This window comes from Nanorana parkeri, unplaced genomic scaffold, assembly GCF_000935625.1.
Source record: "Nanorana parkeri isolate BGI_ZX_2015 unplaced genomic scaffold, ASM93562v1 scaffold1955, whole genome shotgun sequence".
NCBI classification, from domain to species: Eukaryota; Metazoa; Chordata; class Amphibia; order Anura; family Dicroglossidae; genus Nanorana; species Nanorana parkeri.
In genome coordinates this window covers 198,279-225,140 of record NW_017308223.1, presented here as the reverse complement: position 1 = coordinate 225,140, position 26,862 = coordinate 198,279, and positions in this window count along the sequence as shown.

Sequence of the window (26,862 nt, the reverse complement as noted above, 5' to 3'; positions counted from 1 at the left end):
TAAGGAAGATACCGTGGCCAGGGAAGTTGCAGGGTTGGTTAGCATTAAAAGAACATTAGTAAAAGATGTGGATCCGCGCTTTATGGGTGGCCCTGATTTAATATCCTGATATTAAAGCAGCTGCGCTTTCAATTATATATATATATAAAAGAGATATGACAAATCTATAATATACAGTGTATAACAATTTAAATATAAATACAGTGTATCCACAGTGTAAAATATCCAGTGTAAAAACCATATACTATATCAAAAATTAACAATATATAATATTTTCACTCGTGTTTTTTCCCATAATAAAGTGCAAAAGTGATAAATTAGTATCAAAACATTTCTGTGAACAGCTGATGACAAATATAAAACGTAAAAAAAAGTCCCAAATTAGAAACCGTGATATGATTAAAAATTGGATCCAATGAACATTTCAAGCAAATATCTCCAATCGGTGCATCAGTTGGTGAATTCTTCCCACACCACAGTGTTTTCAAACTGCCCCCTTTCGGGTGTGTACTCACCCCACGGGTTGAGGAATTGAAGCAAAAGATCCCAAGTCAGAGGGTCCGCATCCCTAATGTTTACTCTTGATAACACTCCGTCCGTTATGGATTTAGATAAAAGAGAGAAACCTCCTCATGGTGGTTTCCCTAGGGGCGGGTCTATAGACCCTTGCGTCTCACTCGCCTGCTACTTCCTGGTATAGCGTGGTATCGAATTAGGATAGACCCGCCCCGACGCGTTTCGTCATACAAGACGTCCTCAGGAGGTCATAGGTCATATTAAAAGAACATTGTCTGCAAAAAAACTAATAGAATGAGAAGTCTTATGTAGGGGAAACCAGATACATCTGGATGGTGCCTAATGGCTGTTGCTAGGGGTTCTATAAGTAAATTACAATTTAAAAATTAAAGGAGATAAGGGACACCCATGCCTTGTACCGTTTGTAATATTAAAAGGTGTAGATAATGCACCTGACGTGAGAGAAACTGTGCTGATGGGCTTGAATATAATGCCAATATAGCTGACAGGATGAAGTCCGAAAATCCAAAATTTACGTAAAACCTGGGAAAAATAACCCCAATGTATCCTGTCAAATGCCTTCTCAGCATCCAAGATCAGGAGCAGCGAAGGCGTTACATTAGATTCAGCAAAGTGAATAATATTCAAAATGCGTCTTGTAGCTTTAGGCGCTCCACGTCCCCTCACAAAACCAGTTTGGTTTGGATGTATAATTGTACAAATAACATCCATTAAACAATAAGCCATAATTTTCGTGTAAACTTCCACATCGGTATTGAGAAGGGAAATAGGAAAGTTTGAAGAATTTACTGGTTCCTTCCCTGGCTTTGGTATGGTGACAATCAGATCTCGAAGCATTTCCTGCGAAAATGTAACAGAGACCACAGCTGTCTCGAAAACCCGCAACAGATAAGGACTGAGCAAGGCCCCAAATAGTTTATAATACTCTCCTGAAAATCCATCAGGCCCCGAAGATTTGTTTGTTGGTAGAGAATTAATTGCACGCAATACTTGTACAGTGAATGGGGAGTTCAACCACTTTAGTGTTGAATCAGTTTTTATTAACTTTTATAAAAGAAGATTCAGACAATGCACATCATAACTCAAACATTTCAGTGGCACGGCGTTGACATCCGTCCAGTGCCCGACTCGCTGCAGTTGGTTAATTTGCATGAAGTAAAAAAACAAAGTTACACCGAATCTGTGCGAGAGCTGTGAACAACATTCTGAACAAACACTTCCAGGAGCAGACTACAGGTCTGTCCGAGCCTGTGCGGTCTGGAGTTATCCACATTATTAGCATACAATATAGTCTTCTCGTGAACCGTCTGACTTTGCAGTTATATTAGAGAAGCATTAAACAGAGGAAAAGCGGGGAATGAAGTATAGAAGGAGGAGAATAGTATACAGGAGGTAAGACTGGGGTTGGGGGTGGGAGGGGGGTTCATCAATCTGCAGTTACTGATGTGTTACGGAGGCAGATGTTCGCCATCTCCTATCGGGAGATTGAGATTAGAGGAGGGACTGGAGGTCGGCTGAGGCGGAGAAATGTAGCCATACACTCCACTGCGACATGAATTTGGGGAAAGTGTCATTTTCTGTCGCCAGGAGCTCCTCCATGTGCATCACATCATTAACTAGGCTAACCCATTTGGAGATGGGTGGGGTAGTCGTCATTTTCCAGTACATGGGGATCACCTGTCGAGCAGCAGACAGTGGGGTGCCGAAGTATCATTGATTTTTGGGATTTCCTGGATCCCGGTAGGAGTGACAATAAGGCTATAGTAGGCGTGGGTGCCAAGGTGTCCCCGTATAAGCGATTGTAAATCGTAAAGACCTTTTGCCAGAATGAGAGAACTAAGGTACATGTCCACCAAATGTGCAGGTATGTGCCCCTTACCTCACTGCAGCGCCAGCAAGTCTCCGGAGAAGAAGGGAAGATCTGGTGTATGGAGACCGGGTCTCTGTACCACCTAGTAACAATTTTGTAATTCATATGAGGAAACAGATGATTTGTGCGTGTAATAGTAAATGGTAGCCCAATCTGACTCCGACAAGTCCCTGTTCAAGTCTGCGTGCCAATGGGCCTGCGAGCCCAGCGGCACCTGATGGAGAACCTCTATCAACATCCCATAAACGACCGAGATCGTGTGGCGAGCCCTTTCTTTAGAGACAAGCATGAGTTCAAAAGCTGTTAGTGGTCTGTGCGTCTGCCCTCCAGCATATAGCGTGGAACATATCCCCGATAGTTGCCGATCTAACAGCCAATTCACCGGAGGGTGCTCCCGGTTATCAGTAGGCGGCACAAAGTGTCCCGTAGAGGGGTGTATGAAGTCTCGAGCCGTGGGCCAGTCATTTCTCCTGTATCCCCCCAGTGAGGGGATAGCTACCCCCCTGGGGAACAGGGGATTGTCAAAGGTGATAGGGGCCCCGGTATAGTGGAGAGAGAAGAGGCATGACAGGTCCTCCGCCATATTTTTCAAAGTGTCCCGTAGAGGGGTGTATGAAGTCTCGAGCCGTGGAGGGAAGGGCGAGGGAGTGCAGTAGCTTTGTCGTGTAAACTCCAAGGGAGGGCTCTCAGATCTATAGGGCACAGTTCCTGTTCAATAAGCACCGCTGGTGTGGGCTTTGAGGAAGAAGGCTGGAACCAATCTACAATCCTGGAAAGGAGAGCAGCTCGGTGGTACAACTCGAAATCGGGGAGGCCTACCCCTCCTTGGGATTTGTGTCTACACAGAGTTTTGTGCCGTATACGAGAATAGCCTTTCTGCCATACAAAACTGTTCACCATGGTGCACAGAGAACTGAAGAACTGTCTCGGTGGTCCTATGGGGATCGTCTGGAAGACATATAGCAATTTTGGCAGGGTCTCCATCTTTAGGACATCAAGTTTGCCAAACCACGAGATCTTCATAATGTGATATGTCTCAAAGGTTTGACGTAAGGAGCTAAGGATAGGCTGGTAATTTAGTTGATACAGATCTGCTAGGTTAGCCGGGATGGAGACTCCCAGATATGTGATGGAGTGGGGTTGCCATTGGTAGCGGATTCGTATCTCAGTTTACAAGCCCTGTCTTTTGCTTTGCAGGACCGTGTGTCAAGTATAGACAACAGCTCCCGCCTAGCGTTGGAAAGTTCTACAAAGGTGGTGTCCAGTCGGGTGGATTTATGAACCCCCTAAAGTGCCGCAATAGAGGCCAAGAGTTCCACAACTCGAGTGGATCTATCCTTTTTGAGATGTGATTCATGTTTGATGAAGACACCTCGCAGCACGCATTTGAGCGCCTCCCAATGAGTCAGCGGGTGTGTGATGTCATTGAGATGGTCGGAGACAAAATTGTGCACCGAGGTCTTGATTTCATCGAGGCACACGGGGCAGTTCAATTGTCGTTAAGGCGCCAGGCAGTACGGGTATGGGCGCCACCTAAAGCTCCCAAACTTAGGAAGACAGGGGCATGATCAGACCAGATACACAGTCCTATGTGGGAGTTAGGGGTCTTGTCAAGCAGGTGCTGTGCGAGGAAGAAATAGTCAAGTCTACTGTAGGTATTGTGAGCCGGGTAGAAATATGTATAATCTTTCTCGGAGGCATGATGGGCTCGCCAAACATCCACCAGTCGGCACTTGCATAGCAGGTTTTTAAATTTAGTTAGGGATGTATGAGAAAAAGGGGACTTACCAGAGGAGGAGTCCAGACAGGGCACCATTGCTAGATTGAAGTCTCCCCCCAGGATCAGGTTGGGACATCCAAAAATCTCCAGAGACTTGACCAGGCGCGCAAGGAAGTTCAACTGGTCCTGGTTGGTCGTTAGCAAATGGTATAAACACTGCCAAAGAGTTTCACCTTCAGGAAAATAAATCTACCGAGTGGGTCCGTTTGTTGTTGCAGGAACTCTGGGTGCAAAGTCTTATGGAAGGCTATAGAGACACCCCTAGAGCGCGCGCTGGAATTCGTGCCATGGTAGAATTCGGAATAGAATTTAGATGGCATCCCAGGAATGGCATCGCTGCGAAAGTGAGTTTCCTGCAAGAACAAGACACTCACCTTCTTTTTATGAAAATTATATAGTACTTGGCTACGTTTCTGTGGGGTGTTGAAGCCCCTCACATTGAGGGAGGCCAAGGTTAGGCAGGTATTAGCCATCACGGGGGTTCAAGAGCAACTCTCGAGTCCATTTGATGAGCCCCTAGTGTATGGGGGGAAGGGGAGAGGGAAGGAATCAAGAAGGGAGAGACAGGTAGCCATGAGAGGGAATAGTAGAAGAAAAAGAGAGAAAAAGGGAAAAGAGCTTGTCTGCCATCTAGTGGCGGAGAGACAGAAAAGCATCCTGTGGACACAATACAAGGTCCAGAAAGCACTAACAACGTACAAAATGTCAGCAAAAAAACTCACTGACGGCCTAAGTGGGGGTAACATGGCAGGCCCATGGACCGGCTCCCGCTCCAGGGCTTATGTAATCAGCATAAACACCGTAACTAAAGGCTATGTATAAAAGTATCAAAAAGGGCATATATAACAGTATATATGAAGTAAATAACGATAAAACATAATATAACAGTATAAGAGACAGCAGCATTATTGGTCAGCATCTGCCGACAACTGTTCAGGTGCACCACAGGACCTCGATCCGTGGACGGCAGGAGCCCCTCAGCCGTCACAAAAGGGAGTCTCTCCTGTGGTACACAGGTTGGAACAAAACGGGGTGCTAAAGTTCCTAAGTCAGGTGTTGGAAGGAGACCAGGTGTCTGCACGCCCTGCAGCCTTTCTCGAGTTCTGTAGCCAAGGGGATGGTGCTACAAAGCCGGGCAGGGTTAGCTTGAGTGGCCAGTCCGGGAGAGAAACTTGAGGGAGCTCCAACTTGCCCAAAAATGATGAAAGGTCGCTCAGAGAGCGAAAGACAGCTGATTTGCCCTCATGCAGCACAATGAGTTGAAAAGGGAAACCCCACCGGTATTTGATGTTGCGCTGGCGGAGCATGTCTAGTAGAGGACGCAGAGCCCTGTGTAAGGTGAGTGTGTGTTAATCGATTATAATCGATTATGTCGATTAGTTGTTGCAGCCCTAGTCCTGAGCAGTCTGGCAAGAGGAGGATTTTGGCGTTGTTGAACAAAATGGCGTCTTGAGTGCGGGCTGCTCTCATGAAGTCATCTTTTAGCTTGAAAAAATGGATCCTGCATTTGACATCTCTGGGGCTGGATCTATCCGGACGCTTAGCCCCTAGTGCTCTATGGATCCTGTCCACCTCTATAGGGGAGTCTTTGGGTCTGTTTTAGGATCTGGTTAAAGAGTGCAATTGCTGCAGATTCCAGGTCTTTGGATTCAATAGACTCAGGCAAGCCTCTGATGCGGACGTTATTGCGCCTGTTTCTGTTCTCCTGGTCGTCCTGTTGATATATTAATTGGTGCAGCAACACTGTGTGTTCTTGCAAAGTGGTATCATGCAACTGTAGTCTGGATCGCATGTCAGAAGAGGTTTGTTCAATATCATCCTGTCTGGAGCTTAAGTCCCTCTTTAAGGTGGACATCTCCTTCTTATAGGTAGATTCAAAGCGTGAAAAGCAGGACTCAATATCCTTCATAGTGGGCAAGGCCTTAAAATAGGTCTCCATATCCCATCCCTCCTGGGAGCTGAGAGAGGTCTGCGACAGGCACCTGGATCGGTGCGAGAGACCCTCAGGGCTGTGGGGTAAGCAGTCCCCTTGTGGCTGGCTCACCTGTTCCCTGGCAGGAGATTCTGCGTGTGCAGGGGAGAGCTCCGGCGGCACCATCTTGGCTGCATGTGAGGAGGCGGCGGCGGGTTCCGTTTTGCTGAATTAACGGGCCAATTCCCTCTGAGTGGGGCCCGTTTTGTGCTGCTTCTTCCCCTTCTTCCTCCGGTCACTCATGGTCGGCGAAGGGGAGAGTGGATGGCTGCTGTCTGCCTGTTTTAGTGCCCTGCGAGCAGGAGACGAGCTAACTCGCATCTTACCGCTCCATGCGCTAGGCCACGCCCCCCCCAGTTCAAGCACTTTAATTGTGTGGGGTTTATGTCACTTAAAAAAATGTTCTATAACGTCTTCACTAGGCTGGAATGTAGAGGGATCCTCACTAAGATTATACAGTCGTTCCTAGTAAGCGCTAACGGAATCTACCATATGTTGAGGGTGCCAAATTTTATATTTTGTGTTAGGATGAAGAAGATATGGTATTCTAGATTTCTGGCGACGAGCTTTCACTGTGTGAGCAAGGAATTTACTAGCTCTGCTTCCTTGGGAGTAAGAGCTAGCTTTGAGTCTAAGAGTAAGTTTGTCAAATTGATCAAGCAAACTAGGGATGTCCCGATGCCACTTTTTAAAGACCAAGTACAAGTACTGGCCCTCATGTACTTGCCGATACCAATTACCGATACTTTTTCTTAAAGGGACAGGTGAAATTTAAAAAAAAACCATACAGACTAATAATTTTAGGCCAAATTCTTTACTATTATGAAGAAATGTAATTTAAAAGACCGTTTAAGAACAGCTTACCTTTGCACCACAATTCACACCTCACCTCTTCACCACCCAGCCACAGCTCATCTCCTAAATCCCCGTCCACATCTCAGCACTTCTGCCCCCCTCCCTCACTCCAGCTCTCCTCTGTACTTCCACAGATCAACAGTGGGTGGAAGCAGCCTGAGCACACAGGGATGTGGGCATGTGCCTTGGGTGCTTGACGGTACTGATACCCATGGTCATGGTGCATACACATAGGGACAGTGAGGACCCCTTATCTTGAGCATTGCAACTACTGACTGTCTTCTTTGCTATTATACGTGTGTGTTCAGCACACTGTGTTTTGATCAAGAGTGAGTAAGGGCCTGTACTCACTCTTGATCAAAACACAGTGTATAGAAGAGTGCAACTACCTCAACAACTGAATAAATAGATGGATAGATGGATGCTGTACAGCCTGCTATAACTGGTTGAATAATTAAGAATGGAGTGGTAAATGTGTGACTTACAATTAGGATGTCATCGGTGGGCATCAGAAGTCCCTGCAATCACGTGAGGGTGACGATACTGGTCCGTATGCTACCGGTCTGGAGTGCCTGGGTTATCCCCGGGGTTTCCCAAAAACCGCGTCATCGGCTGGCCAGGCCGAGCCGCGGCAGCTGGAGCAGAAAAAGAAAACCTTGCCCGGCAGTAGAAAACCGCACTGAAGAGTGTGTACCGGTGCGGTGTGCGGCACGAACACTAGAGGGTCATACACACTGCATCCGTCGGTGCTCGTGAGTCCAGGGGAGATGTGCTTACTCACTCTTGCCAATGAAGGTGCCTCACGAGGTGCCGAATGCTTTTTTTTTTCTTTTAGAGGACGTCGGCGGCGCTGAGCGTCGCGTCACTGTTGTGGGCGGAGCTACAGGCGGAGTCCTCTGGGCAGTCGCTGGCCAACCACAGTAGGACCCCGCCTGGAGCGCCGCCCACAGCAGTGACGCGACGCTCCTCCCATCCTGCCCAGAGGACGGTAAAAAGGACCCCACGGGCGGTAAAAAAAAAAAACGTGCAAAGCTAGCATCGGTATCGGGACATCCCTAAAGCAAACGTATGCAGAGCTCATTTCTATAGGCCCTTAAAGAGGACGCTACAGTGAGAGAACGATTGGTTTTATTTTGGTTGTCAAGAGAACGAATCTGGGCAAGGAGGAGTTTAAGTTGCTGCGATCTCCGCTTTTTAGACAAGGAACCTAGTTAGATCAGAAGGCCTCTCGTTTATGCTTTGTGAGCGTTCCAGAGACAAAAAGGGGTCATCAACGGAATGCTCATTAAGCGTAAAGTATTCAGACAGGCGGTCTCCAACAAGCTTAGAGTTTTGTGGTGAATGCAATAGGCTGATATTATTACACCAAACATAAGTAGTACCAGAAGCCCCATGAATGCTCACTGTCATAGATTTAGACCATGTAATTTGATGGATAGAGGAATCTGTAACCTGTTGGAGAAGACGCTCGTCTGTAAAAAAAAAAAATCAATCCTTGAATAACAGTTATGAGGTGTAGAGCAAAAGGTATAGTCCTTTTCAGATGCATGAAGACGCCTCCAGACGTCATAAAGGGCTTCTTGGTGGAGTAGTTGATGAAAGGTATGAGATAGTCTTCTAGACGAATTAGAAGAGTCCACCGAAGGATCAGGTGTGAGATTGAAGTCACAGCAGAGCAGAGTGTAGCCTTGTCAGACTCGAGAAACAATTTTGGAAAGTTTTGTTAGGAAACAGTTTTGATGAGATTTAGGCGCGGAAAGGTTGACAATTTTATAAACAATAGACTCAATGGAGCAAATCAAGATCAAGTAACGACTGTTGTGGTTAGCTATCTGGTCAGAATAAAAGCAGCAGTCTTTAACAGCTACTAGCACCCCCCCCTAGATTTAGATAGAGAAAGTGCTGAGTAGATATGAGGATATGATTTGCGAGTTCAGACAGGTGCTTTATCCTTCTGAAAGTGGGTCTCCTCTACGCAGAAAACATCTGCTCTTGGAGAACAAGCCTCTTTCCACATACTATATCTTTTGGCAGGGTGGTTGAGTCCCTTAGCATTTAAAGAAACGATATTCAGTGTTATAAGAGAATATTGTAGAAGGAGCAGAACATGAAATTATACTCCCTATAAAAGTAGACAATGAAGGTTTCGTAGATCGTGTCTGGTCCGAGGAAGGTAGGTCAAAGTTCCCAAGGATGTAATGTTCAGTAAAAACAAACGCCATAACACTCCCTTTAGCAACTTCTGTTCGGAACTGGGACTGCTGGATTTGTGGCGAATGTCCAATCCCGTTAACCTGCAATACACCTGTCACTCCAAATCCCATAACACTCTTTCACGGATTGACTATGCCCTGGGAACGTCGGAGTTAGTGCCATACACATCACGAGTTAATATACACTCCAGATGTCTGTCGGATCACTCCATGATCTCTGTCCTGCTCTCCCTGGGTAACCTCCGCTCGATGCTTCCCTGGCGTCTTCACCCGTACTGGCTGACACTATTTACAGATCATTCATCACTGGAGAACGATGTTTCATTTTTCCTGTCGGTGAATATCCCCTCTGCACCCCTGGGTGTGGTCTGGGATACATTGAAAGCCTATGTCAGGGGTGCCCTGCTTAAGAACATTTGCTCTGTTAAGTCTAGGTCTAGACGTGAATTGAACTTAGCTTATCAGAAAGTGGCAGATAGCGAAAAGTCGTACATAAGCAGCACCAGTGTGGATACTGAGGGCGCCTAGCAGGGGGCCCAGCGCTCCCTCTCTGCTTTGCTGACAGCACAATCTCACAATAAACTGTTTTTCACTAAGCGGGTGTTTTGGGCGGAGGGGGACGCGGCAGGTAAACTCCAGGCTCAAATAGCTAGGGCTCAGCAACCCACCACCTATATTGGGGCTATTTCTGACCCGCAGGGGACTACTTACTCAGATCAGGGGAAGATATCTGAAATTTTTAGTACATTTTATTCCTCCCTGTATAGGACAAGGGCGGACTATCCTGAGTCGGATCTGGATGTTTATTTAGAGAACATACCTTTACCTTCCCTTGCGGTAGCTGACAGATTGGACTTGGAGGCTCCTATCACTTTGGAGGAACTGGAGCTGGCAATGGCTAGTTTCCCGAATGGAAAAGCCCCTGGGCCAGATGGACTTCCTATTGAAGTGTATAAGACCTATGCCACGGCACTTCTCCCTACCCTTCTGGATACATTTAACGTAACCTTCTCTGAGGGCAGCCTACCCGCCACTATGTACGAGGCCACCATCATAGTTCTACCAAAAAAGGGTAAAAGTCTGCTGCTGCCAGAATCGTACAGGCCTATCTCTCTCTTGAATACAGACATTAGAAATTTTAGCTAAGGTACATGCTACTAGGTTGTCTAAAAAGATTGCTTCGGTCGTACATGTGGACCAACCGGGGTTTATCCCCCATAAATCCATTACCAATATACGCGGAGTGTTTTTGAACATGCAGCTCCCTGTTGATAATACGGGCAACAGAGCACTGCTTGCCTTGGATATTGCCAAGGCGTTTGACAGTGTGGAATGGAGATATATGTGGGCGGTCCTGACTGCCTTTGGCTTTAGTCCCAAATTCCGTAGATGGGTCCGTTTACTGTACCATCACCCTTCTGCCAGAATAAAAATTAATGATTCCCTGTCTGCTGCCTTCGACTTGCAGCAAGGCACCAGACAGGGATGTCCTCTGTCCCCTTTACTGTTTGTCCTGGCTATTGAGCCTCTGGCGGTACTGATTCGGCAGTCTTCAGGCATTAAAAGCGGTGCTCTGGAGGAAAATATTGTGTTATACGCAGATGACACCCTCTTATTTCTTGCAGATACACGGTCTTCCCTCTCTAATGCTATGTCCCTGCTGTCTACTTTTGCCAAATTTTCAGGCCTTATTGTCAATTGGGAGAAGTCTAACCTGCTTCCTCTGGACCCCCTGCCTGTGCCTCTGGCTCCTGAGCTGTCTCATCTACAGCTCCAGTCGGCTATTACCTTTCTGGGTTTACAGATAACAGCTTCTCCCCTTGACTACATTACTCCTGAATTTACTCCCCCTTCTGGCCAAATTTAGATCTCAACGTACTTCATGGGCCAAATTACTGCTATCTGTGGCAGGAAGGGTGAACTTGATTTAAAATGATTTGGTTACCCCAATTACTGTATATCATTCACAACTCCCCCCTGTGGATCCCTAAAAAGACCTTTCGTCTGGTCAGTGGAATACTCAGGGACCTGGTCTGGAGGATGAAATTCCCCAGGCTGCGTCTTGAAGTTCCGCACAGGCCAAAGGCGTACGGGGGGTTGGCATTACCTAACCCATGGCTCTATTTTATAGCCTCTCACCTGCAACATTTTGTGGCCTGCGCAGAATTTGATCATCCTTCACAATCCTTCTCTCTTCTTTCGCATCTATTTAAAGGTCTGGACCCCCTGTGTTATTTTGACAGTGATATATATACTAAAAGACACTCTGCACTCCCTACGGTACGTTTAATGGGACAGGTCTGGGCCTCTGCCAAGCAAGCCTTGGGGGAGGCAAAATGGCAGGCTTCCGGAACTTCTCCCCCTTCATGGCACTGTTGATTGGACACGCAATGGGGTGTTGTCCGTTTCCCAGCTATACCCGGATGGAGAACTGTGCACCTTTGAATACCTGCCCTCTACCTTTGGGCTTTCCCATAGCTGTCAGTTCCAGTTCCTCCAGGTCCGACACGCTCTAATGTCGCAGTTTAAGCTTGGCCCTCCTAAGTTTTCTCCTACTCAGACCCTGGATGCTGTGTTTTTGGCTGCGCACACCAAGGGAGTTATTTCCTTTCTGTACAGTCATCTCCTACGTAAGTCAGATGTTCTTAACCCTTTGAAGTGTAGGGAGGGGTGGGAGTCTGACCTGGGATCCATATCGGACGAGGATTGGGAGGAGGTTCTAGGTTGAACAAGTGTCCATGTCACCCACGCACAGACTGACGCAACTGTTCATAGTCCACAGAATTTATCGCACACCTGAATTTTTGTTCCGCATTGGGTATAGAGCTGACCCCAATTGCCCAAAGTGTAATTATCACCATGGTTCTTTAATCCATTTGCTCTGGAGATGCCCCAAACTAGTGAGGTATTGGGGTAAGGTACTGGAGGTCATTAACGCAGTTTTTGAATCCTCATTGGTTAATACCTCACTGGTTTGCCTCCTGAGGCTGGTTATGTGAAACTGTGCTACTTTAGATATTCTGTTTTTCTGTGGGCTGAATATGATGCGATGATCGCATGGACAAGCTGTATTGGCAAATGTGTGGCAGTTAGCTCTCTAAGGCGGCCGTTGGATTGACCGCTCACTGATCGTAGTTGTATGTACACCTCTTTTCTATATGTTTTTGGTTTTTTTCTGTTGTCTTATCTTATTTTATTTTGGATTTAATTTCCTTTGTACTGATTGTTTTGAAAAACTCAATAAAAAACTATCTGATTTAAAAAGAAAAAAAACGCCATATTTCAGAGGAAAGACTTTTGATATCAATTGATCGAGGGGAAAAAAAAGAAAAGAGGAAAAACAAAAAAAAAAAGAAGAGCATCCAACATTAACCGAAAAGATAAATTCAAATATTTTGAATATAACAAAATATGTAAAAAGGAAATAAAGATCTCAAAGATTCAAAACGGATGACAGGTTGCAAAAGAGTGCAAGACAAACCACCAAAAATTCGATAAATATATTAATAGTAAAAAATTCAGGTCTGAGCATGAAGGCCCCTTAAAAGATAACTTGGGGTAATTGGGGACAAAGAGAAGGCAAATCTATTAAATACCTTCTTCAGTTCTGTGCACACCAAGGAACAGGATGTAACTCAAGTCTATAATGGGGATAGCAGTGCCATAGCCTCTTATGAACCACAGCGGCTGACTTGATATAATCCAGAATCAGTTACAAAAAATTAGAATGAACAAAGCACCTGGACCGGACGGCTTACACCCACGTGTACTCAAGGAATTGAGCTGTATAGATTCAAAGCCATTGTATCTTATTTTAGAGACTCTCTAATGACTGGCTTGGTACCAATGGTAATTACAGACCTGTAAGCTTAACTTCAATAGTTGGGAAGATACTTGAAAGTTTGATCAAGGATCACATGCAATTGTTTTTGCTTGAAAATAATATCATACTCAATAGTCGGCATGGATTCACAAAAGACATAAGTTGTCAAACAAACCTACTTTCTTTTTATGAGGAAGTGAGTAATAAATTGGACAGAGGAATGGCTGTGGATATAGTATACTGGACTTTGCAAAAGCGTTTGACACAGTTCCCCACATGCGGCTAATGTATAAGTTAAGGCCAGTAGGTATAGAGCATTCCATCTGTAATTGGATAGAAAACTGGCTTAAAGACCCTGTTCAGAGAGTGGTGATCAATGATTCATACTCTGAATGATCTGAGGCTGTTAGTGTTGGCCCTCATACTGTTTCTTCCATGGTTCAGTGTTGGGCCCCTTACTGTTTAATCTTTTTATAAATTATATAGAGTTAAAAGTACTTTTTCTGTGTTTGCAGATGACACCAAGTTATGTAGTGGAATACAGTCCTTACAGGATGTCTCCAACTTACAGGCAGATCTGAATGCACTGTGTGATTGGGCATCTATTTGGCAAATGAGGTTCAATGTTGATAAATGTAAAGTTCTGCACTTGGGAACTAAAAACATGTATGCATCCTACACTCTTGGGGGAGTCAATGATGGAGAAAGATCTGGGTGTTCTGGTAGATCATAGACTCAATAATAGCATGCAATGTCAAGCAGCAGTTTGTAAAGCAAGCAAAATAGTTTCTTGTATTAAAAAGGTATAGACTCCAGAGATAGATACATCATCCTGCCCCTGTACAAAGCAATAGTATGACCTCATCTGGAATATGCAGTTCAGTTTTGGGCACCAGTTCACAAAAAGGATGTTGTGGAACTCGAGAAAGGTGCAGAGAAGGGCAACTAAACTCATAAGAGGCATGGAGAAGGTCAGCTATGAGAAAAGATTAGCTGACCTGAATTTGTTCTCTCTGGAGAAGAGGCGATTAAGTGGGGACATGATCGCTATGTATAAATATATAAATGGTCCATATATGGTGGTTGCATCGTCCATATGGGATTCCATGGAGGCCGTGCGGTGCCCTATTTCCCTGATTTCGCGCCGGAGCTCCGAGGTTATAGTGGAGGTTGGAACCATGTGATCCACGGGAGCCGGACAGCTGTTCAGCAAATGGGTCTTGGCTATCTTCGGAGTCAGACGACATTTGAGGAGCAGCGGCGTCATGTAGGCCGCCGGGCGCCATCTTGCCCAGAGCGCGGCGCGTACGAGGAGTCTAAGAGGGCTGGATGCCGCGCTTGTATTTGGACTGCGAGGATCTCATCTGGACGCCGGGGGTGAGTAGGCACTTAATCTACCCAAGGATCTGACCCAGCAAGCAGGGTTATAACAGAAAACGGGTGTCTCACGGCTCAAGGAGTGCGGAGCGGTATCAAGACGCAGCCATCTTGTATCGTCACGCGCATGTGCCCCCGCAGAGAAGCTGATGAAGCAGATCTCTGCTTCATCAGCTTCTTTGGGAAGTCCTAGGTGACAGGGGTCTTGGAGACCCCTGATGTCTCCATAAAGAGGACCTGTCATCCATTTGCTTTGCTATCACATAGGGGGGTTTCTTAACATTATTGCTATCACATAGGGGGCTAAGTGGGGGAAAAAATAGGGGGAAAAAATTAAAGTTACATGTAAAAAAGAATAAAGCCCACATCCATACATACACGCATGCAAACATGCGTCGGGTGCACATACCTGCGAAAATGACGATTGCATCCATTACGCTGCACATGTTACTTATTGACGCGAACGTCACAGTGAGAGCAATATTTTAGGGCCATGGATCACTGATAACACTAAACTGATGAGCGGTAAAAGCTTTTAAAGCGTTGCCTATGGTCAATTTTGGGTATGGTAGCTTTTTGCGATTTCGTGGGTGCGCGCAATTTTTAAGCTTGACATGTTTGGTGTCTATTTACCCGACGTAACCCCGTCTTTTATATTTTACCAAAAAATTGGGTAATAATAATTGTTTCCTAACAATGAAAAAAAAACTTATTTTTTTCAAACTTTTCTGTTATTTTTCCTTACTATAGTAAAAAGTAAAAACCCCAGTGGTGATTTAATACCACCTAAAGAAAGCTCTATGTCCCCAAAAAATGGTATTAAATTAATTTCAGTACAGCGTTGCATGACAGAATAAATGTCAGTCAAAGTACTGCAGTGCTAAATACTGAAAAATGGCCTGGACAGGAAGGGGATGTAAACACCTGGTCTTCAAGCGGTTAAACTCACAAAAATTATTCAGCTCCCATTCCTGCTGCTCCCCTGCTTGTAGAAGGCTTAGTGCTTATGCTGGCTACCTACACTACTGTGTGGATGGATATTTTCCAAATGAGCCTCCTATCCGTTCACAGAAACCTTTGGTTGAAATGTTTGGTCTGCAAAACAGACATGGAAAAAGCATCTTATGAGTATGTCCTTTGAGATTTAACGTTTTTTGAGGGTTGCATTGGACACCCTAATCAAGGATGTCACTGGGGAAAAGGATAGTCATCAACCCCAGCAAAAGAAGCCTAGGCCTCAAACTGAGAAAACTTCATATGGAATCCGCTAGGTCTGTCATAGCCTTCCTCCATTAGGGAGACATTCTGGCCTCTGGCATCAAGGACGCACGCTTGCATACCAGTTTTTTGTTGTTTTTTTTATCACATCAGTGATTCCTTCCCTTTATTGTAAGTCACGGTGCAAACCCTAAAAAGGTTTGATTAGATCCTAAACCTTCAGAGGTCCGCATTGGAGCCAATCCATTTCTTGTAAGTATCTAAGTGTTCTAGACACAGATCAAACCAAAGTTTTTCTTCCCCAGGGGAAACTTCAAACTCTCCACACCCAGAGTGAACTCTTCTGTCCAAGAGTTGACTGTCTGTGAAAGTCATAGGGCTTATAGTAGCATCCTTCGAGGGAGTCTTGATTGACCAGTTTCACTCCAGACCCTTACACCTCAACATCTTGTCATTGTGGGGCAAATCAGTTTAAACCAACTTACCTGTCACCAAGGACCTGGTTGTCTCTGGCATTGTGGCTCTCAAATGCCACAAATGGCAGCCTGACAGGTGGGAGAAGAATCCTAGGCACCCTGAGAGGATTGAGATGGAGGACATTCTCGTGTTCCACATAGTTCCAGACTGTACCAGACGGAGGTGGTACACCAAACTGATCAGATTGCTGGGCCCTTCCTGGTAGTCAGGATCTTCTATTTCAAGGAAAGGTTAACCATACTTACATAGTTACATAATGGTTTCGGTTGAATAAAGACACAAGTCCATTTTGCTTCACAGTCGCTAGCTTAAATGACTTCAGGACAGAGGCCTCTTTGAATGCATGATTCCTACGATGCTAGAAGCTAAGGAAGTCCGAAAGGTCTATCAACACATGGAAGACATACTTCACTTGGTGCAAGGAAAGAAATTTTCATCCCAGGAAATATTCTGGTCTTTTTACAATTAGGTCTAGATCAGCAATTGGTCCTTAGTACCATCAAATGTCAGTGCTTACAATCTATTCCAAAGACTGCTAGCCTCCTATTATTTAAGACTTTTATACAGCTTGTCTCCGATGTGATTCCCCCTGCACGTTCACCAGTCACTCCACTTCTTCTTGGGTTTTCTGCATCAAGCAACTATTTCCTAGATTTCCAAGTCTGCTACCAGGTGTTCTTTTCACATGTTTTACAGGTGGATATAATTAGGCCGCCTCTGATGCCTCTTTTGAGCGTGAGGTCTTTCAGGAAGTTTTTTTTTTATCTGCAGGTGTTCTATTGTTCTGTTGTTTTATAGTGGGGCTGCAAGCATTTTGTTTGCCGTGTTGCACACCCCTCGTTTTGAACTTCTTTTGGACATCCTAAATGTCTAAGGATTACTACATTTCTGTGTCCCTCAAAGAATGAGAAAGACAATTTGATTTTTTTATTCACTGTAAAATCCTTTTCATTGAGGAACACAAGTCCCACCACTTTGTTTATAGTCTTACCCTCTGCACTGCTTTGTTACAAAGCTGAGGCTTAATGGAAATTGGAGGGGTGTGCACCAGGCTGGTCACAGTGTTTTTTGTTTGTCAGTGTCAAACTTCTCCTGTAGGCAGCAGTATAACCCATATGTCTTTTTTTTAAAAAATTGGTTTATGTCTGCCATTTGCAAAAGAAAACTTTAAGCAACTGGTCATTGCTTATTAACTGAATATTAAATATAAAAGTGTAATGTATTTTTGCATATTTTGAATTATTACGGTTTACCTCATGTAACTTTTTATTTTACCTCTACATTTTTCAAGCTTGGCCTTTCACATTTTTGTTTTTGTCGTAAATGTAGAGATTTGTAAATTAGCCACTAGCGCAGCATTTCTTAACCAGGGTTCATCCAGTGTGTTTCCTTTAACAGTGAGCAATGACATCATGACTTCCCACTTGATGCTGCCTGCATATTTCTGGAGACAGTGTCACAGGGCAGACCATAGGTGTGAGATGACTGAAGCCTCTCCTCTTGTCTTTCTTTTTCTCAGCTCATCCAAAATATAAGGGTCACCAGTGTAAGAGGGTCCATCTCCACTGATCACTAATGTAAGAGGGTCCTTCTCCACTCATTACAAATATAAGGGGATCTTCACTGACTACCAATTTAAATGGTCATTTTTCCATTGACCACCAATGTGAGGGTTCACAATTTTCACCGTGTTTCTTTTCTGGGTAATAGTATGGTTCATTTTATTTAAGTTCATGATTTATTTCATTTAATTTCATGATTGTTGCTAAAAATAATTTTGTAATAAGGAGCAAGGGTGCAATAAAAAAATCTTTTGGATGCCACATATAATAGGAAGACAACATTCATGATAATTATTTCAAGGTTTTCTCTGTGGTTAAATGTTTAGCAAAGGCACTAGAGGGAGCTTTCTGTAGCCTTGTGCAATTCTGTCTCTATAAAGTACACATGTCTAGGTATGTTTATGTCATTATTAGAGTCAATAAATCAGTATGATGACATTTAAGGGTCAGAGATGGCACCATATGTTTCTCTAATGGCAGGTGTCCTTTAAAGGTTGTTGAGATTTGATACACGCAGACTTAGACCACGTCCACTACAACCGACATCTAAAAAGACATAGCCGCGCTCTTGAATGACTGTGGCGAAAAACTAGGCTTCTGCAAGACTTCACCCTGTATAAAGCTGACCTCCTAAAATATAATTCCTTCCTCCATGCTGCCAAACAGACTTATTTTGGTACTCCCATTAACTCTCATCCAAACCTCGTCAACTCTTTTCTACTTTTAACACTTACCATGTCCTCCACCGCCACCACCCACTAAGTCACTCACTGCCCAGGACATTGCCATTCATTTCAAAAACAAAGTAGATACAATTCGGGATCAGATCACCACTTGTAACGCCCAAAGTGATGAGGGGATGAATCACAGCTGCGGAGAGGAATAATCCCAGATAACGCTCTGGGTTTGTTAGATACGGCTATTCAGTATTGAACTCCTGGCGTCACTCTCAGGCAGTTAACGGAGAGTTAGGAGTTCTACCGTCACACCGTATTAAGTGGGGGTGTAATTAATTAGGGTTATGCACCTCGCGGGTATTACCTCATACCCACAAGAGGTGTACTATAATGGTTAAGCGATAGAAATCCAGTAATATTGTAATTTAGTATAACCCCTTGCAGAGGGGTATGATGGGATCTGTAGTGCAGGTACAATAGCTATTTGTAGAAGGATCCACTCAGATTTCAGATAATGAATAATTGATATAACACTTGAAGTCACACTCTAAAGATACCCAGTAGTATAAGCATCAGGTTCACATATGTTGATCCATAACAGACAGTCTATGCAATTGAATGCTCGGCACAGTCCTGTACATTCAAGGCAGAGTACTTGCGGTTTAGATTCAGGACATTGCAGGAAGTCGCAATCCTGTTAAGTGGGGATGAGGAACTTCGCTTGTCCGCTCTCAGAGTAACCTCAACGTGAGAGTGTCAGCGGGGGTTCGGGAGCCAGCAGGGCACTCACTCCGCAATAGTGGTACGAGGTACTGAGCTCCCCCACCTGTCTTTATCAAGGCAACGGAAGTGAGGGGAAGCGCCGCACAACGGCTGCGTTCCACTGTGGAACGCAACGGCGCGAGATCCTCACACCATTGTGCAGTCACCTTCCCCTATTCCTATACCAGACCCACCATCACACTTGTTACTCTCCTCTTTTGGCCCTCTCACCACAGAGGAGGTTACAAAGCTTCTCTCTGACACTCTCCTCACCACTTGTCCCCTGGACCCTGTTCCCTCACCACTACTTCAGTCACCCTCTTATGCTATCCTTCACTCTTTTACTCACATTTTCAATCTCTCACTCTCTACTGGCATCTTTCCCTCCCCTTTAAAACATGCCCTGGTCACCTCAAAACCCCTCAATGGACCCTACCGATCTCAACAATCTCAGACCAATCTCCTTACTCCCATTCACCTCCAAACTCATAGAATGCCTTATCTACAGCTGCCTGAGGTGCCACCTCGCTGATAACAACCTTCTCGACCCCCTTACAGCCTGGCTTTCGCCCTCTACATGCCACTGAAACGCCCTCCTAAAACTCACTAATGACTTACTAACAGCTAAAAACAATGGCTTATTTTCCTTGGTCTTGCTTTTAGACCTTTCTGCTGCTTTTGACACTGTTGACCACCTGCTCCTCCTCAAAAAACTCCACTTGCTTGGCCTACAAGACTGTGCCCTCTCGTGGTTCTCCTCCTACCTATCTAAGCGCTCCTTTAGTGTCCCTTTACAAATCTAACTCCTCCCCTCCTCTTCCTCTTTCTGTAGGGGTCCCCCAAGGCTCTGTCCTTGGACCCCTTCTCTTATCTACACCTCCTCCCTTGGTCAGTTAATAACCTCACATGGCTTCCAATACCATCTCTATGCGGATGACACTCAAATCTATCTTTCTACTCTACAACTCACCCCCTCAGTGTCCTTGTGTGTCACTAATCTACTAACTGACATATCAGTCTGTATGTCACAACACTTCTTAAACCTTTCAAAAACTGACCATGATATTTCCTTCTGCCCTTGCACCATCCCCAAACTTTTCCCTTGAGATTGTTAACACAACCGCCAACTATCCAGCCCTCACCTAGTAACTTTGACAACGTTTTCAATCGTCGATTTTAATCGACTTAATCGAATAACTGTTGCAGCTCTATAGTACATTATACAGGGGTGCAATGCAGAATACCAGCAGCTATAGAGGAATACAGCAAATCGCAGCAATAGTCTATTATACTATAATGTTCTATTGCTGGGATTTGTAGTCCTCTAGCTGGTGGTATTCTGCAGTGTGCTGTATAATGTACTATTGCTGGTATTTGTAGTCCTCTGTAGCTGGCGTTGTTCTGCATTGCGCTGTATAACTGTACTATTGCTGGGATTTTTATTCCTATATAGCTGGTAGTATTCTGCATTGCGCTGTATAATGAGTGCAATGCAGAATATGCTAGGCGACCCCTGGCAAATTGTCTAAAGCTTTCCTGAATTGCTGCCTCCTTGTGTTGCTCCAGCTAACTTCTTTCATTGTTGAACATTTATTTACAGGTATACAACAAATGCCAGCAATATAGGCTTACCTGAGCAGCTTGTGGGCCTGTCTGGCAGCTGCCTTCCCCCATATGCCTGATCTTCCTTCATTTGCCGATCGTGAATGGGCGGGCTGTGGCGAGTCTGTGAGGCGGGGAGATGCGGCTTGCAGGGAGGAGAAGTGGTGAGTCTGTATGGCAGGGAGGAGTCGTGTCGTGTGGCACGGTGGAGAGACGTGTCGCGCGGCGGGGAGGGCCTAGTCACACCATCAAGAGTGTGGCGTGTGAGGGAGCTCACAGAGGAGCAGCGGTGTGGGCGGCCGCGTCATGTGACATGCGGCTCAGGTCATGTGTGGAGCCCCCAACAGGCTAACCTATCGATAGCCGACTAATCGACGATGGAAAACGTTGACACCGTTTTCCATCGTCAATTTTAATCAACGTAATCGATTAACTGTTGCAGCTCTAGCTCAGTGCCTGCAACCCCCCTCTGTCAATCCCGACACTGGCTTCCAATAGCCCAAAGGATAACATTCTAAATATTAACAACCACTTACAAAGCCATCCACAACTCTGCCCCTGGCTATATCTCAAACCTGGCCTCAAAGTATAACCCTAACCTTCCCCTCCGCTCTTCAAAAGACTTCCTGCTCCCTCATCAACTCCTCCAATGCTCACCTCCAGGACTTCACAAGAGTCTCTCCCATCCTCTGGAACTCTCTACCCCAACCTGTCTACCCCAACCTGTCAGTCTATCTCCCACTCTGACTGCCTTTAGGCGATCCCTTAAGACTCATCTCTTCAGGGAAGCCTATCCCACCTCAACCTAACCACTGAACTATCACTTTCTCAAACAATTCATGCCCACACAGCTACCTCCTCATGTATCACTTGCCCCTCCCTTTAAGATTGTAAGCCCTAATGGGCAGGGCCCTCCTTACCGTCTTGTCTTGAATTGTATTGAGATTGTAATGTCTTCCTTCTTTTTTTTTTCTATTTTAAAGAGCTGAGCAAACTGTTGGCGCTATATAAATCCTGTATAATAATAATAGTAATAATATCAGCCACAAAGGGAAGTGCATCATTTTTAGTGGGTCAGAAGATCTATAAACTTGCATGTATGTAATTTAAGTATTAAAGTGGACCTTCACCCACACCCTCAAAAATTAAAGTATGAACACCTTTAAAAAACAATATAAGACTTCCGGTTCCGGCGCCCATGTGATCGGCTGCAGAGAGGGAGAGCTCCTGCAGCTGCGGCCACAAAACTGATTTAAAACAGTCGATTCTGCTCGCCCGAACTGCCAGCGGCACAGGCGCACTGTCATGGACAGATTCCTGGCGGGGGCGAGAACCCGATCGCTATCGGTGCCACGATCCAGCGGGTCCTCGAAGGCGGCAAGTGGGGACAAGATGGCGGACGCCAGCGCAGGCTCGCCGCAAATAATCCCGGCCCCCCCTCTCCCTGCAAGAGGTGATAGCAGAGGAGGTGTATGAGAGGATAGCGCTGGCGGTGGCAAACCTGCTCAAACCCACTATAACTGCAGCAGTGGAGTCGGCCATACAGCAAGGCCTCATGCAAATTCGCAAAGACCTGTCGAACCAGGCCCGATCCCTTAAAGAGGCAGAGCAGCGGATTTCACTTTTGGAGGAGGAAGTGATGGAAGCTAATACGAAAGTCGCAGCAATTGATGACATCTCCCAATCACTCCTTACAAAGATAGATGACTTGGAGAATAGAACTAGGAGGAACAACCTCCGGATCATTGGACTACCTGAAACCTACAAGCAGCAAGTACTGGCACACATGTGTTCGTCCACCCTGCCTGATGCTTTGGGCCTCACTACAACATGTGTGGTGGAACGGGCACACAGATTGGGGCAGCAGCAGCCGGACAGACCTAATCCAAGACCGGTCATAGGCCGGTATCTGAATTATGCTGACAAATCTCTCATCCTGCAAAAATACCGCTCCTCTCGAACCTTGGAGGTGGATGGTCACAAGATATTGATCTTTGCGGATTACTCAGCAGACGTTGCAAGAAAACGAAAGGTCTTCAACAAGATATGCTCCGCTCTATACCAGAAGCAAGTTAAATTCACGCTGGCATACCCCACCACTTTGCACCTGGAAACCCCTACGGGCAGAAAGTGCTCCTTCCAGGATCCTATGGAGGCAGAATCCTTTTTTCGCTCGATGACCTGGGAATCTGGGTCTCCCCCTGGGGTTGTCGAAACCCTCAGATCCCCCCGCAAAACCACAAGATCTACAAAACGGAATAAAGACACACCGCGAAAATACAGATTTCGCTGAGCTCAATGCGGCAGTAATAGCTACTTCAAAAGATACTCGGGTCAAAACCTGGGCAGGGAGAGTTGCTCCTAATTGATAACTTGTTCCATGGTGGCAGTGGCTGGCTGTAGCGAGATACTCGCTCTGCCCACATAGGACACATACAGATATAAGCCCGCTAGTCCATGTTGTCTTGCTAGGGAACTTTTATGAGGATAGTATCATGGAATGTCAAGGGGATGCGTTCCCCAAATAAGCGCAATATGATTCTAAGACACCTTAAATGCCTGGATGTGGATATAGTGCTATTGCAGGAAACCCACATGAGGGGGGAGGATGTGCAACGCCTTAGGAAACTATGGGTGGGGGAAGCATTTGACTCTCCCTCAGAGGGTCGGAGAGCGGGAGTGGTGATTCTGATGCACAGGAGACTCCCATACCAGGTGGTCAGAGTGGAACGGGATGATGAGGGTCGGATGCTTACATTATATCTCAAATACTTTGAAGTGGAATTGGCGATTTCAAATATATATATGCACAATTCACCGACCAAATCTCATTTCCAAAAGCTGTCCTCCTGGCTAACTAAAACGGCCAACTTGCACCACCTGGTGGGGGGGACTTTAATTGCACTATGAATCCCCTAGAGGATAGAAAGAGAACCACCGGCACTCCCCAAACCTCACAACAACTAAGATCAGGCTCACACTCGCCACTGGCAGAGTTAGCATCGGCAATGGGAATGCATGATCTATGGAGAATAATGCATCCACTGGAAACAGAATTTACCCATTTTTCTAGGGTACATGATTGTTTTGCCCGCCTAGACTACCTATTCGGTACGAGCCCCCTGATGCAAATGATCAAAGCCTCAGCCGTACACGACATAGTAATCTCTGATCATGCACCCATCTCGATGGATCTCGCTATTGCCCCAAGGATAGCCAACACTGTTTTGTGGCGCTTCCCGTGGTACCTTAATGGCAATGGCGATTTCTGTCACTTCCTTAAGTCTTCCTGGCAGGAATATGCGGAATCCAACAGTCAACATATGGGGTATCCCACACTGTTTTGGGAAGCGGGGCAGGGTTATGTCATACACGTCTGCCTATAAAAAAAAAAACCATGAACGCCTTCAAGGGGGCCAGCGAGGCAGTTCGACTGGCACAAAGAAGGCTCATAACAGATTCAGGGCAGGATGCAAAAACACTTTGGGAACAGGCCAAACAGACGTTTGATTTATGGGCAGATAGATACGAACGTATGAAGACCTCCTACATGGATCTCACGTTCCATAAATTTGGGAATAAGGCAGGGAAGTTAATGGCAAGACTGGTGAACGGCAGAAACTCCCCATCCCATATCTTTGTGCTGCAGGACAAGGAGGGCTCCCCACTCACTGATCCAGTGGCTATCAACAGGGCCCTTGAAGAATACTTTACCTCTTTGTATGGCAAAGACGACATGGACAGGGGGAAGGCAGAGCAGTTTCTGGGCCAGGTTAGTCTTCCAACAGTGGCGGAGGACCAGCTCCAGATTTTGAATGCAGAAATCACATTAGGTGACATAGAAACAGTCATACAGACATTGGCGGGAGGCAAGGCCCCTGGGCCGGATGGGTTCACCACCGAATTCTTCAAGATACTCAAGGGGGATATAACAAGTTCATTACATGCCTTATACAACCACATGTGGGGGGAGGGTGAATACTTCCCCACAGGAAGGGAGGCATATATTAAACTCTTGCCAAAGCCGGGAAGGGATCCTACTCACCCAGGTTCATATCGGCCCATCTCACTTATAAACGTGGACGCGAAAATCCTTTCAAAAATACTGGCAAACAGGTTGGCTGAAGCAATGCCAAGCCTCATACACCCTGCTCAGGTTGGGTTTGTAAGGGGAAGGGCCGCAGTAATGAACTTATGAAGGGTTATATTGGCCCTTGAACAAGCGAAAGCATTTCCCGCTCAGGAGTTTGCCATAGTGACTCTTGACGCGGAGAAAGCGTTCGACAACGTCAACCTCGAATGGCTATTTTTGGTTATGACCAGGCTGGGGTTTCAGGGTAGGTACCTTTCCCTGTTGCGCAAGATGTACTCCTCTCCCACAGCGAGGATATGGACTCGGGGAGCTCTTTCCCACCCTAACAGCCTAAGCAAAGGAACTAGACAAGGATGCCCCTTATCCCCACTACTGTTTAATTTGGCGTTAGAGCCGTTGGCCAGATACGTCCTACAAACGGACGCGATACAGGGCATTCCGATTGGCAAGGAGGAACTCCGAATTTCCCTCTTTGCTGACGATATACTGTTGTTCACCTCCCGGCCCAGGGAAGATGTGCTGACCATTCAGAACCTTTTTGACACGTTTAGCGCCTTCTCTGGGTTTCGCATCAACTATTCTAAGAGCGAGATATTGCCCTTAGCAGGACTGTCCTCCTCCACGTGGGACAACCCATCGGATCTTGCGGTGGCACGCCAGGACATCACCTACCTGGGAATCAAAGTAGGTAAACTGCCATCAACGCTGTATAATCTGAATTTTTCTCCCCTTATAGACAGGATAATACGGGAGTTAGAGAACTGGAAGGGCTTACCCCTCTCGCTGTTCGGGAGAATTCACCTGGTAAAAATTACGAGCTTTGCGAGACTATTATACCATTATTGAAGCATAAGGATATTCAACGTCTCAACAAGGCGATGGTTCAATTTATATGGTGCCATAAACGCCCGAGGATTGCTTTGAAAAAGCTTTGGCTCCCGAGAAGCGAGGAGGGAATCGAACTTCCCTAATGTTAGGTTGTATAACTTGGCATGTATACTGCGCCATGCTGTGGACTGGCTTACCGAAAGTTCGAGGTACTCTAATTTTGAAATAGAAGCGGCCCTGGTACGCCCATGGGACCTGCGAGCCATACTGCATTGTAAATTGTCAAAGCTGCCAGGATCACTGGGCCGTCACCTGTTAATCAGGGACACGATCTAAGCCTGGAAGGTGGTTAGACGACGACTGGGTCTATCGCCCTATCTATCAGCGATGTGTCCATTGCTTGGGAATCCCATGTTCCCGCAGGGTGCCGATTATGCTGCTTATAAGGAATGGCACAGGAAGGGGCTTACTCTCTGGAAACAACTGTTCCAAGGTGGTACCTTCCAACCTATACCTTTCCCGGCTATGGCACAGCAGTATTCATTGCCATCTTCTCAATTCTTGTATTATTTACAGGTCAACAAAACCTGGCGAATGTTCTCCAGGGACCCCAAAAAACTCTTTGCCACTACGTTTCTTGACACCCTCATATCAGGGGGGAGATACTCTATCTCAGATATATACCAAGGGCTGCAACTAACATATATGGCCAACTTGTCCTCCTCCAATGTTAAGGAATGGTCCAAAGACTTCCCAACACCGTACTTAGTGGAGGGCTACAACTTGATATGCAAACTGGTAACAAATGAAACTTGGAGGGAGACCCAGTTTAAAATAATGCATCGGGCCTACGTGGCATACTTCCGCCTGGCTGGAGCGACGGCGCAGCAACTACTATCACTATGCCCAAAGTGTGGACTCTCCCGCCCCTCGCTGGCTCATTGTTTTTGGAAGTGTCATGCAATGGAACAGTTCTGGACTGGGATTACCACATATATCGCAAAAGTCCTAAAGTGGACCCCGCAACTGAACCCAATACTGTACCTATTCAGCATTCCCGAATACTCAGGGGTGGAACCTCAATGCACCACTCTTAGGGGTAGAGACTGGCTACACATTTGTCTATTGGCCGCTCGAAGATGCATAATGAGAGCGTGGAACACATCTTCCACACCGCCAATCTCCAGTGTCATTGCGGAGCTGAAAATCTTGTTCC